Source organism: Hyperolius riggenbachi, chromosome 11 (genome assembly GCF_040937935.1).
Source record: "Hyperolius riggenbachi isolate aHypRig1 chromosome 11, aHypRig1.pri, whole genome shotgun sequence".
Classification (NCBI taxonomy): Eukaryota; Metazoa; Chordata; class Amphibia; order Anura; family Hyperoliidae; genus Hyperolius; species Hyperolius riggenbachi.
In genome coordinates this window covers 96810247-96824574 of record NC_090656.1, presented here as the reverse complement: position 1 = coordinate 96824574, position 14328 = coordinate 96810247, and the positions used below count along the sequence as shown (strand labels likewise).

General features: G+C 48.6%; 1 protein-coding gene across 1 annotated transcript in view; it reads right to left on the bottom strand.

Moving 5' to 3' along the window:
- Positions 1 to 615, bottom strand: part of KIF18A (kinesin family member 18A) — a 189645-nt gene extending 189030 nt beyond the window's left edge. The window contains exon 1 of the mRNA XM_068261422.1: positions 401 to 615. The gene's annotated coding sequence lies outside the window, so the exon portion shown is untranslated. The remainder of the gene's footprint in view (positions 1 to 400) is intronic.
- Positions 616 to 14328: the final 13713 nt, after the last annotated feature.

The window sequence follows — 14328 nt, the reverse complement described above, 5'->3', positions numbered from 1 at the left end:
CACTTGTCCCCCGTCCCCTCCCCCCCAGCGTGACCCTCCTTCTCCACTCAATGTGACCTTACTTCCCCACCCGGCTACTTTTTCATGCCACCCGGCTGGAAAAAAATTCTGGGGAGAACACTGGGGGGGTTATTTGTTACGGGGTGGGGGGGGGGGGGTAATTCGTTGCCCACACCCTCCTGGGTGTGGGTTATTACTTCTCTGGGGGAGGGGAGAGGTTTCTGTGTGACAATAGGGTTAGGTTGGGTTGCATTTTCTGACACAAATACATAGGACTCAATGGTTAGCTTGGGCTTTGTGATAGCTATACTATCATTTATTGCAACCGGTTGCAACGTTCACCACACCGGCCCGCTCCTGCTTACAGAGCACAGGGAAACAGTGCATGCCATGTGTATACCTCTCCCAGTGCAGAGCGTCGCTCCTCTCCGCAGCTTTCCTCACAGCCGCCCGGTGCAGCTCCCCAATCTGTCACGTGACCCACTCCCGGTCCTTCTCATGCCACAAGCCGCAATGCCTCCGCTATCCCCGGACTCGCTTCTCTGCTCCCCGCTATTACTTTCAAACCAAAGCGACTCCCCTTACTCAGGCTCCCATTGGCTGGCGTGGCAAATGACGCGCGAGTGGAACCTCGTCCCACCTCCCAGCTTGCTCATTGGCTGATGCGTTGAGTTCGATGACGTCGGTTGTTGACGGTGAGGAACCCTCGGCGTGGCTGTTTAACCCTTCTCCCGCTGAGAGCTGTCAGTCTATCGTAGCTGTGCAGTCTGTGTGCGCTGGGCAGAGGGTATAAGTGATGAGAGGCAGTGGCGGACATACCGCCGTGCAAGTGCACGGGGCCCATTAACTGTCGCCGGGTTTGTTTGTTTTTTACCCTGGGGGCCCGACTCCTAAACTCGCTCACCTCTGGGGGCCCCCTCCTGTTATGCGCGGAGCAAAGAAAGATACAAGAAGGCTCCGGCAGGCTAAAGCAGATGCTAGAGCTTCAGCCTCCAGGTCCACGCTGTCTTTGTAATGCCGCAGTAGCAATTTTTTTTGCAACTTTATCAGATTTTGCAACCAGTTGCACTTATTTATAGGTATAGCTATCAGAAAGTGCAACCTAACCATTGACTTCAACCTATGATCTGTATTAGAAAATGCAACCCAGCCAAACCCTATTCTCACACAGAACCCTCCCCTCTTGCTCAACTAATAACCCCCCCCCCCCCCCCCAGGGAACAATTGCTCAACCAATAACCTCCCTCGAGGGAATAATCCCCCCTTCTCGCTCAACTAATAACACCCCTGGAGGGAACACTCCCCCCTCTTGCTCAACTAATAACCCCCCCCTGGAGGGAACAATCCCCCTTCTAGCTCAATGGGATCCATGGTTGCAAAAAATTACAGGCGTGGTAATAGAGAGAAGCCACGCCTACGCAATTATACACTGTCCTCTATGGCAAGTTGCAAAATATGATAGGTTGCAAATTCTTTCATTACACCGCTCTGGAGGCTGAAGCTCTAGCGTCTGCTTTAGCCGGCCGGAGCCTTCCTGTATCTTCTGTTCCACCGCATAACAGTAGGGGGGGCTCCTAAGGGGAGGGAGGGAAGTTAGGAGTCAGGACCCCCACCAGGCTATCTATCTATTTGCCCACCTGGATATCTATCTGCCTATTCTCCCACTAGGCTATCTAATATGCCCACCCTTCTACCCCCACCAGGCTATCTATCTGATCTGCCCACCCCTCACCAGGCTATCTATCTTCTCTGCCTGCCCCCCACCAGGCTGTCTATCTTAGCTGCCCGCCCCCCACCAGGCTTGCTATCTTATCTGCTTGCCCCCCCCCCCCCCCCCAGCAGGCTTTCTATCTTATCTGCCCACTCCCCACCAGGCTATCTATCTTATCTGCCCACCCCCCACCAGGCTATCTATCTTATCTGCCTGCCCCCACCAGACTGTCTATCTCATCTGCCTGCCCCCCACCAGGCTATCTTATCTGCTTGCCCCCCCCCCCTCCACCAGGCTATCTACTGTAACGATTGGTGTCAGCAAGCACCGCTATTCTGATTATTGGTGATCTGCAGTATCACCAATAATACAGATGCTATACCTGATTATATGGTGATCTGCAGAATCACCAATAATGCAAGTATAGCGTGACACGATACAATCGTATGCAAGAGGGTGCTTGGTACAATAGAGTATCTCTATAGGGCACAGAGATACAACCTCCAGCAAGCTGGAACAACAGACAACAATAATAATATACAGTGTAAATTCAAGTATGTGGAAATATCCACCACACCGTAATTCCTCAGAGGTGTGGTTACCTCTGAATGGGAACCCTGTGTGTGAGACCCTCCAAAGGACGGAGTGGAGGAGTCTCGGCCTCTAGCAGCAAGGGTTTGCTAGTGGCAGTCGTCTCAAAGAGGCAAGCCTCTGATAGAGCCCTACAGTGGGAGACGTTCCACTGAAGGGAGAAAGGTCAGACAAAATGAGGTTCGGCAACAGATCAGGCGGCAGCAGTACAGAAACGTGAGACAAGAGAATAGTCGGAAACCAAGCCAAAAGTCGATAACGGTACGGGCTGGCGAAGTACAGAATCAGGAGGCAGAAGACAGGCACAGAATCATACACGATAAATCAAACAGTATAATATGTGTATATATTGGCGATAAACCAATATATAACACAAAATCAGAGACAAAGCTGACTAGGTCTGAGTGCTGACACAGGGTATCGCAAACACAGACGAAGTGTGACTGAAAAGCACTTCCTTATATACTGCCTGGGAGAGAAGTCTTCACCCCAGGCAGCAACCAATCAGAGCAGGCTAAAATGTCAGCTGACCTCCAGGTCAGCTGACACGCTTTCTATGGGTATAAAGGCGTGTCTGTCGTGCGCGCCCGCCCCCTAGAGGCAAGATGGCAGAGCCCTGGTGAGCAGCATGCTGGTGAGTTTGGAGCAGAGTGCTCGGACGGGTTTGCGCAGCGGATGCGGACGAATTTCCGCATCCCACGTTGGAAAGTCCGCTTGCCGGATTGGATGCGACCATATTTCCGCAATCCATCCGGCGTTGCGGATTTTTCGTTACATCTACCTTATCTGCCCACCCCCCACCAGGCTATATATCTTATCTGCCCACTCTCCCACCAGGCTATCTATCTTATCTGCCTGCCCCCCACCAGGCTGCCCCCCCCCCACACCAGGCTATCTACCTTATCTGCCCACCAGGCTATCTATCTTATCTGCCCACTCTCCCACCAGGCTATCTAATCTGCCCACCCCCCACCAGACTATAGGTGCACTACTATCAGTAACGACGGGTCCGTCAGACCCTCCCGCTGGGCGTTACAGCGATAGTAGAGCTACACACGCTGTACTATCGCTGGAACGCCAGCCCAGCGGAAGGGTCTAACGGACCCATCGTTCCTTATAGTAGTGCGTGTGTACGCACTTTATCTATCTTATCTGCCCACCCCCCACCACGCTATCTAATCTAAACAACTCCCCAACAGGATATTTATCTTATCTGCCCACCCCACACCAGGCTATCTATCTTATCTGCCAACCCTCCACCAGGCTATCTTAACTGCCCACCCCCCACCAAGCCATCTATCTTATCTGCCCACCCCTCCACCAGGCTATCTATCTTATCTGCCCACGCTCCCACTGGCTATCTATCTTATCTGCCCACCCCCCACCAAGCTATCTATCTTATCTGCCCACCCCCCACCAGGCTATCTATCTTATCTGCCCACCCCCCACCAAGCTATCTATCTTATCTAAACAACCCCCAACAGGATATTTATCTTATCTGCCCACCCCCCACCAGGCTACCTATCTTATCTGCCCACTCCCCACCAGGCTATCTATCTTATCTGCCCACCCCCCACCCGGCTATCTATCTTATCTGCCCACCCCCCACCAAGCTATCTATCTTATCTAAACAACCCCCAACAGGATATTTATCTTATCTGCCCACCCCCCACCAGGCTACCTATCTTATCTGCCCACTCCCCACCAGGCTATCTATCTTATCTTCCCACCCCCCACCAGGCTATTTATCTTATCTTCCCACCCCCCACCAGGCTATATATCTTATCTGCCCACCCCCCACCAGGCTATCTATCTTATCTTCCCACCCCCCACCAGGCTATCTATCTTATCTTCCCACCCCCCACCAGGCTATATATCTTATCTTCCCACCCCCCACCAGGCTATATATCTTATCTGCCCACCCCCCACCAAGCTATCTATCTTATCTTCCCACCCCCCACCAGGCTATATATCTTATCTTCCCACCCCCCACCAGGCTATATATCTTACCTGCCCACCCCCACCAAGCTATCTATCTTATCTTCCTGCCCCTCCACCAGGCTATCTATCTTATCTGCCCCCCCACCAGGCTATCTATCTTATCTTCCCACCCCCCACCAGGCTATATATCTTATCTTCCCACACCCCACCAGGCTATCTATCTTATCTGCCCCCCGCCACCAGGCTGTCTATCCTATTTGCCCACCCACCCACTAGCTATCTATCTTATCTGCTCACATCCCACCAGGCTATCTATATCATCTGCCCACCCCCCACCAGGCTATATATCTTATCTGCCAACCCCCCACCACAGGCTATCTATCTTACCTGCCCACCCACCACCAGGCTATCTATTTTACCTGCCCACCCCCCACCAAGCTATCTATCTTATCTGCCCACCCCTCCACCAGTCTATGTATCTTATCTGCCCCCCCTCCCCCACCAGGCTATCTATCTTATCTGCCCACCCCCCACCATGCTATCTATCTTATCTGCCCACCCCCCACCAGGCTGTCTATCTTATCTGCCCACCCCCCACCAGGCTATCTATCTTATCTGCCCCCCTCCCCCACCAGGCTATCTATCTTATCTGCCAACCCCCCACCAGGCTGTCTATCTTATCCACCCACCCCCCCACCAGGCTATCTTATCTGCCCACCCCCACCAGGCTATCTATATAGCTTATCTGCTCACACCCCACCAGGCTATCTAATCTAAACAACTCCCCAACAGGATATTTATCTTATCTGCCCATCTCACACCAGGCTATCTATCTTATCCGCCCACCCACCAGGCTATCTATTTTATCTGCCCACCCCCCACCAGGCTATCTATATTATCTGCTCCCCCCCAGGCTATCTATCTTACCTGCCCATCCCCCACCAAGCTATCTATCTCATCTGCCCACCCCCACCAAGCTATCTATCTTATCTGCCCACCCCTTCACCAGGCTATCTATATTACCTGCCCACCCCCACCAGGCTATCTATCTTATCTGCCCACGCTCCCACTGGCTATCTATCTTATCTGCCCACACGGCTATCTATCTTATCTGCCAACCCCCCACCAGGCTATCTATATTATCTGCCCACCCCCCACCAGGCTATCTATCTTATCTGCCCATCCCCCGCCAGGCTATCTATCTTATCTGCCAACCCCCCGCCAGGCTATCTATATTACCTGCCCCCCCCCCACCCCCACCAGGCTATCTATCTTATCTGCCCACGCTCCCACTGGCTATCTATCTTATCTGCCCACACAGCTATCTTATCTGCCAACCCCCCACCAGGCTATCTATATTATCTGCCCACCCCCCACCAGGCTATCTATCTTATCTGCCCACCCCCCGCCAGGCTATTTATCTTATCTGCCAACCCCCCGCCAGGCTAGCTATCTATTTGCCCGCCCCCACCAGGTAATGATCCAGCCACCCACCCTCCCTACCTACCTACCTGGCAATTGTTTAGCACACTTTCCCTACCTGGCAATTGCTTAGCCCTACCTACCTGCCTAGCAATTGTTTAGCCCACCCTCTTTCCCTGGCAAAGAAGGACAGGTGGGAGCTATGAGTAAGCATTAGTGGCCACCATAAGAAACAGATCTCTCTCTGATCGAATCAGATTAGAGAGCGATCTGTTGGCTGCCCATACACCACAGGCCAATTCCCGATCAAATTCAGCATGAAATCTCTCAGGAATCGTGAAGCTGCATCTGCCACCTCTGTCCCTGCCCCCCTAATGTAAATGTTCCCTGCCAATTAATTAAAATACATTGGTTGTCTGACGAGTGCTCGCTGTGGTACCCATCCATCTTTTGGTTCTGCATTGCGCCCCATGTGGCTAACGGCATGTAGCAGTGGGGTATGTGTGATGTCACACACAACAGATTTATGGGCACCTAAATAAAGGTGCAGTTTAACTAGCAGTACAACTTATATTAATATGGAAATTTAATTCTGCAATCTGCCCCCACACACTGGAGCATCATTAGCTGCAAATATATAAATCAAAACTTTACCTTTTATACATTTATAAATAATCTGGTAAGTATGACACCTTCTGATTTTCTCTTTTGAAACGTCCAATATAATCCATAGTTATGTTGGTGCCAGTCTAGTTGAGGTGACCCAGAAGGAAACTTCATAGACCAACGGCCGCTACCCTGCTGTCGGCAATTTAATCGCGACCACTAATTTGTAAGAAATAGGGAAACACCAACTGTAATGCTGGGTGTATTAAATTTCCTGTCTGATCTGCAGATAATCTGACAGGAAATGTATTGTGTGTACATCTCCAAACTGCTCCTGATTGATAACAGGATCGATTTTCCCAGCATATCGGACATGTGGCTGCTGGAGTAACGTGAGCATGTGTGTCATCATGCGTGTGCTCACGTATACGCCGGCAACCACAGGGGGCACGTGTGTGGACGGAGCCAGTGGCGGACACAGACAGGTAAGGTATACTGCATTTGGCACCAGAGGCCACATTGGACATGGGGGGGCATCATCGGGTTGGCAGATGCGGCATCACAAGGCAGATTCCGGATCGATTTCAACATGAAATTGTTATAGGCAGCAGACAGATCTCTCTCTAATCCAGGGGTGTCAAACTCAAAACTCAAATACTAAATGGGCCAAAATTGAACACTGGGACCTAGTCACGGGCCAACCTCAATGTCTACTGGCCACCTTGCTCTCTTTTAAAATTCCCTGGTGTGTAAAGGCCCCCTCCAACCCCTATACAGTTCCCTGGTGTCTAGTGGTCCTCCCTTCCTTATACAGTTACCTGGTGTCTCGAGGCCCCCACCTTCTCCTATATAGTTCCCTGGTGTCTACAGGCCCCCAGCTTCCCCTATACAGTTCCATGGTTTTAGTACTTTTCCCCTACCTCCCCCATATGGCTTCCCTGGTGATCTAGGGCTTGACCTCCAATACAGTTTCCCTGGTGGTCTAGAGTGGGCCAAACATAATGCAAAGTGAGGAAACCACTTGAGGGCCAAATGTAATGCCTCTGAGGACCAGATTTGGCCCGCGGGCCAGAGTTTGACACGTATGCTCTAATCAGATTTGATTAGTGAGAGGTTTGTCTCTTGGGCCAATCTGCCCATCATCGCTAGCTGTATGGCTACCTTTAGTATGTGTAATATCCTATTAATGCTGGTGCATCACCGTATCTGCATAGTACTGCATTATGCCTTTGAGCTGATGGTCAGTCTGCAGAATGAATGAGCTGTGTGTCTGTCTGCAGTGTGAATGAGCCATGTATGAGCCTGCAGAATGAGTGAGACATATGTGTGTGTCTGCCTGCAGCATGACTGAGCCAAGTGTCTGTCTGCAACATGGCTGAGCCAAGTTCCTGCCTGCAACATGAATGAGCCGAGGGTCAGACTGCAATATGACTGAGCCAAGTGTTCACCTGCAGCATGTTTGAATCAAGTGGCTGCTTCCCGCATGACTGAGCTGAGTGTCTACCTGAAGCATGACTGACCCAAGTGTATGCCTGCAACATGACTGAGATAAGCATCCACCTACAGCATGATTGAATCAAGTGGCTGCTTGCTGCATGACTCAGTCGAGTGTCTACCTGAAGCATGACTGACCCAAGTGTATGCCTGCAACATGACTGAGATAAGCATCCACCTGCAGCATGATTGAATCAAGTGGTTGCCATGACTGAGCTGAGTATCTGCCACTACAACTGCCTGAAACCGAATATCCGTCTGCAGCATGACTGAACTGTGTGCCTGTAGTATGACTGAGCCAAGTGTCCGCCTGCATCATTTGGGGATAGAGGCGTCAAATTCTTTAAATACAGTTTAAACAGTTTTGTTATTACAAAAGATTTTATTTAGCACAGGCAACAGATTTCTCGGGCCTTGGCCCGCTTCCTCAGGCCAATAACAGTGCCTGAAACAGCAATTGACACTCAATATGATGACATACATAACCAATAAGTGCATAAATACTTGATATTAAATATCACATATAAATACCTGATATTAAATATTAAATCAAGTATTTATGCACTTATTGGTTATGTATGTCATCATATTGAGGAGTGTAAATTGCTGTTTTAGGCACTATTATTGGCCTGAGGAACCGGGCCCTGACCCGCGAAACGCGTTGCCTATGCTAAATAAAATCTTTTGTTATAACAAGGATTTCGTTGAGGTAAGATACCTCGTTTTTCTCGATCTTAAACAGTTTATAAAGAATTTTATACACACCAGTTTATAAAGATTTTTATAAAGAATTTTATACACACTCCCTAAATTGTGCTTATATCAGGGGCGGACTGGCCAGGGGGGAAGGGGGGCAATCTCCCCCCAGGCCGCCTTTCATTCAGTGATTTAGGGCCGGTCCAGTGTCTGGTGTATTCAGGTTTGTTGTTATAAGGCAATGTGAAACTCTTGGCTAGCTGATAAAAGTGCAATTAGAGATCAGGCAAGCTGGAAATATACACAGCATGATGCAGAGCTTGCCTGGAGGGTCCGTGGGCAAACATCTGTCTTGTTTCTCCCCATTGTTCTAATGACTGCATGTGTGGACAAGGCTTGAGGCCCCGTTCACACTGCACGCGTTTCCAGCCGCGTTTTGGAAACGCGTGCAGGTGGCCGACACGCACGACATCCGACATTTCATAGAGTGCAATGTCTGATGTTCACACTGCATGCGTTCCGGACCTGTGCGGTCCGGGAACGCATGCTGCATGCATTTTTTGTAAAAACGCATGGCTGTCCCATTCACTTTTCAGTGATGGGATCAGCCACGCAACGCACACAAACGCGGATGGCGTGCGTTCGTACGCGTTGCGGTCCGCACGCGTTCCGCACGCATGGCCATCCGCGTTTGTGATGTGAACGGGGCCTAAAACAAGTTGAAAAGTTTTTGACAGTCCCTAGACTCCAGGAGGGCTGCTTTCTGACTTGTGTAAGAGACTGGCAGGGACAGGAGTCATATTATAGTCAAGTAGCCTCTGTGTGATGTGAGACTGCAATACAGCTCTGCTTTATCTCAGGCTATACTCAGTCTCTCTCCACTCCTCCTCTCTCTGAGTTAGTGCACGCCAAAATCACAATAGCAATCGCTAGCAATTTGTGAGTGTGATTTTGTGACGCAATTTTAGAGCGATTTTTGAATGAATCGCTCCAAAAAATGCTACATGCAGTGTGTTTGCGATTTTTAACACCGTCATAGGGTAACATTAGCCAAGCGCTTTTCAAATCACTGTCGATTTGAAAATCGCTCAGAAGCACTCTTGGTTGGCACCAGCCCTCCCTCATTCCCCTTTGTTTCCCTCTTCCCCTAGAGCTGGCCGGCTGTGTCTTCTTCTTATACAGGAAAGCTAAATAAAAGTGCAATCCTGGTGAGGCAAATTATTGATATTATTATTATTTAGTATTTATATAGCGCCACCATCTTCCGCAGCGCTGTACAGAACATATTGTCTTGTCACTTAACTATCTTCTTCCTTCTCTTTCAGCTTTTCTCTCCTCACCGTTTCTCCCCTTCTCTGCATAAGGGCTCAGACACAATATAAGCGCTTTTCTGAGCGATTTTACTGCGATCATGATTTTACCATGATTTTAATGTAAGCCAATGGGTGCCCTTTTTAAAAAGCTCTCAGAAAGTTCTGATGGCTAAAAAGTGCTCATAAAAGCGCTTATAGTGTGTCTGAGCCCCTAGTATTTGTATGCTGCGGGTAAGTTGGGCGCCAGGAGCGCCGAATGATGGCTCTTCCTGCTGCCGCTAAACTCCCTGGCGGTGTTAAATACTATTCCCCCTCCGAGTCGTTGCAACTCTGAGGGAGGTCTAATTTGGGGTACGGTGATCACGAGAGCCCCGAATTTCATTTACGCGCCCCGCGCAGCATATTATTGCTGCTATGGGGCTCCTAGTTTGGGTAACCGGTGCTGAGCGCCGTGCACCAAAACCACCTGCTTTGCCTTCTCTCTCCTCTCTCCAATCTTGTTATTAGAAACCATAATCTAAAGCTGGCCATACATGTATCAATTGTTACGGACAGATTCTTTCACTATAATCGAATCATAATGGCTTTTCCACCTGTCAGTACTGAGTATGGATGTGGCCTATAGTGTTTCATACTATAGTGAAGTGGGTCGTGGGTAGGCAGTGATTCACTGCCACTGACCACCAATAAAAAGCAGGTAAGCAAGGCATGGATTTTGGGGGGGAGTGAAAACAGTGATGGAAGGAGGGATACCGAAACTTTGGAAATTAGCATTAACGAGGCAGGGATCATGGTGCTAGCAGGAAGGTCAGTAAGCATGTGTTTAGTAAAGGGGGAGGGAGGTATCAGAGATGGAAGAGAAGCATATTTGAGGGATTAGTAGAGATGGTGGCGAAGGGGAGGACCTAAGTGTGTGTGTGTGGGGGGGAATGAGCTTTGGGGAATTAAAGTGGCCATACATCTGTTGACTTGATAGCCGATCGACCATCCGTTTTGATATTATCGAATCAGATAAAAATTTTGGGTGGAAATTGGTTGAATGTATCAATCTGAGATGTTGGGAAATCTCAGGCCAATGTAGTTGTCAGGTGCGATAATCATGCTATAACCACGAATGATAGACATGACGTAAACCCCGGCCGTTGTCCCTCAAAATGTATTATGTGCACCCGTTGCCTGTATTTCCGCATTGGCGCTCCGCGTGACTACTGGCATATACGACGTGGGGTGCCTGTGTGACGTCATTTGGACTGGGGCTGCCATGATAACGAGCCTCTGGTTTGTGTTTCCCCCCAGGCCAAAAGGTCCCAGTCCTCCCCTGGCTTATATACCCCCCACATACCCTGTTGGAGGGGTCAAGACAGACAAAATGTGGCCCACACCACGGTGGATATCTGTCATTTTTCTCAGGAGAGTGACCACATTGAGGTCCAGCTGGACCACCTCTGCAACTCGCCTTTGTGAGTAGTTATCAATTCACCCTTTGACAACCTTCTTATCCAAACATATTACGCCATTGGGCTCCCGTGTTTTTGTTTCCTGTGTCTTTTTCTCCAGGGTGTCAAGACACCCCTCACCGCACCGCCTGCATCATGGCTGAGTTGTGTGTCCACCTGGAGTATGACTGAACCAAGTGTCCAGCTACAACATGACTGAGTGACGTTCCTACCTGCAGCATGACTGAGCTGATGGTCAGTCTGCAGCATGAAAGAGCCATGTGTCAGCCTACATGACTGAGCTGAGTGTTTGCCTGCAACATGGTACTAAAGAGAAAAGATACCCCTATACACAGCACCACTGCAGACCATATGTATCAATCAAAAAAATATATTTTTATTACAAGCTTTGCAAACACATATCAATGATACACAAAAATTGAAAAACATCTAAAAACAGCATAATATTGTATTTCCAGCCATATTCAACATAATGGGCCTGCTAGATATAATAATCTATTATGTTCAGTCTCAGTGGATGTATAACCTGTAACCACTGGGGGCTCAGAGAATGAGCCCCCTCGTGGATGAACCCGGGTTCAGTAAGAATTATAAAGTGCAAAAAATTGGAACCATGAAAGTGCATATAGTGCTACACAAACAAACAATCATTCAACATATGCAATAACTGTGCAACCTATCAGACTAAAACTGCAGTTTAAATACTGTCAGAGTCACTAATGACCAAGTGGAAGCAGCCTATTAGGATCTGCAAAGAAGTGAATAAGAAAAAGATACTTAGCCGGGTATGAAAAGAAAGGCAGGCAGACTGGCTTGGAAAGACGGAAGTATCCCCTCAGGACATAGCCCACATGCTCCGCGGTCGTCACTCCGCTTTGAAAGGTGAGGTAGATAGGCTATTCTGCAGATGACCATATAATCAGGTATAGCATCTGTATTATCAGTGATACTGCAGATCACCAATAATCAGAAATACTCTGTGTGCTGACACCATTCGTAACAGAACGGCAGACCAAAAACATTATGGACGCACTCCACAGCCGAATAGACGGATTAGCCACTTCGGTGGATAATTTCATCAGTGTGCTTGATGGCCAACAGACTCAGATCACCGCTTAGTCTGGGTCCATACAGGTCCTCCAAACGGCTGTGAATGCAGTGCGATCCCCTCCAGTTACAGACCTTCGAATGTCTGTACCTGAAAAGTTTTCTGGACATAGATCTGACTTTCAGAACTTTAGAAATCAAGTGCTGTCTTATTTTGGGTTAAGGGAACAGAAACTCAGAGAGTTACATTTAGCCTTTTATCAGGGGACTCACAAACATGGGCATATAGTCTTCATGCAGAGCATGAGGCTTTATCATCAGTTCAGAATTTTTTCAAGGCTATGGCCGTTATATATGATGATCCGGATATTGTTTCCACCGCTGAACGGAAGCTTAAGACTCTGCGTCAGGGTCGAGATCCGGTAGAGGTTTACGCAGCAGAATTCAGGAAGTGGGCTGTATCAGCTAGATGGGGATTTGTCAGGTTTATCTGATGCATTTTCTGATTTGATGTTAGGACATCCTGAGCCCAAGTCCATTGATGAGGCAATCTCCTTGGCAGTACAGGTAGATTGCCGTTTACGCTATCAAAAGCATACCCGGGGTAGAAATGCTGTAAGATATGTAAGAAATGCTGTAAGATATGTCTCCTACGCCTCCTCTCCACCTTCGTCACCTCCACCTGAGCCGATGCAAATCGGACACTCTAGATTGACGCAGGTGGAAAAGAATCGCAGGAAATCAAAAAGACTCTGTTTTTACTGTGCGGAGGAGGGTCACAAGGTTCAGAATTGTCCTAAAAAGTCGGGAAACGCTGCCGCCTGCCTAGGTGTAGTCAGAGGTAATACCCTAGGCAAGCAGTCTTTACCTCTAAACGATATTCGTCTGCTCCTTCCCTGCTCTATCACGTGGGAGGGTCAGACTGTCCCCACCGAAGCCTTCATAGACTCTGGTTCTGCGGCTAACTTCATAGATTATGATTTTGCAAGAAAATTGGGGATCCCCTTGCTCCCTTTAGACCAACAGATTTTGGTCACTGCAGTAGATGACTCTCCTTTGCAGAGTAGACAACCTCTTTCTCAGACCCCTGTGTTGGTGTGTAATGTCGGGGTGCTACACAAAGAGAGTTTACAATGCCTTGTCCTGCATATGACAACCTCCACCATTATTCTAGGTATGCCATGGTTACAACTTCACTCCCCTCAGATTGACTGAGCGTCAGGTCAGCTAAAGAGCTGGTCGGCTCATTGTCATCATCACTGTTTGGAGAAGGTAACCGTTTGTGCCACCAAGATTCAGGTTAAAGGTGTGCCAGTATAGTACGTGGAATTCACTGATGTGTTCTGTCCCAAATCTGCAGATAAACTCCCACCTCACCGTACCTTCGATTGTCCCATTGATTTAAGATCTGGTTGTATGCCTCCAAGGGGTCACCTCTATAATCTATCAGGACCTGAGAAAGTGCCAATGCAGGAGTACATCAAAGAAAATTTGGCCAAAGGCTTTATCCGCCCTTCGCGCTCACCAGCTGGGGCAGGATTCTTTTTCGTACAGAAAAAAGATGGAGGCCTCCGACCCTGCATTGACTACCGAGGTTTAAATAAGATTACAGTTAAAAATCGTTACCCATTGCCCTTGATTGACGATTTGTTCGCTCAGGTGACCAATGCCAAAATTTTCTTTAAATTGGATTTAAGAGGTGCATACAGCCTGGTACGGATTAGAGATGGTGACGAATGGAAGATGGCGTTCAACATGCCCGACGGGCATTACGAGTATCTGGTTATACTCTTCGGGCTGTGTAACGCCCCTGCCGTCTTCCAGGAGTTGATAAATGAGGTTTTTAGGGAGGTGCTGGGGAAATTCGTGCTAGTATATCTAGACGACATACTGATTTTTTCTCCCAACCTGTTGGAACATTGTAAACATGTCAAATTCGTGTTAAAGAAGTTAAGACAGAATTCACTCTATGCCAAGTCAGAAAAGTGCCCCTTCGAGGTTACGTCCGTTTCCTTTTTGGGGTATATTATTTTTATGTCTGGTCTTTCCA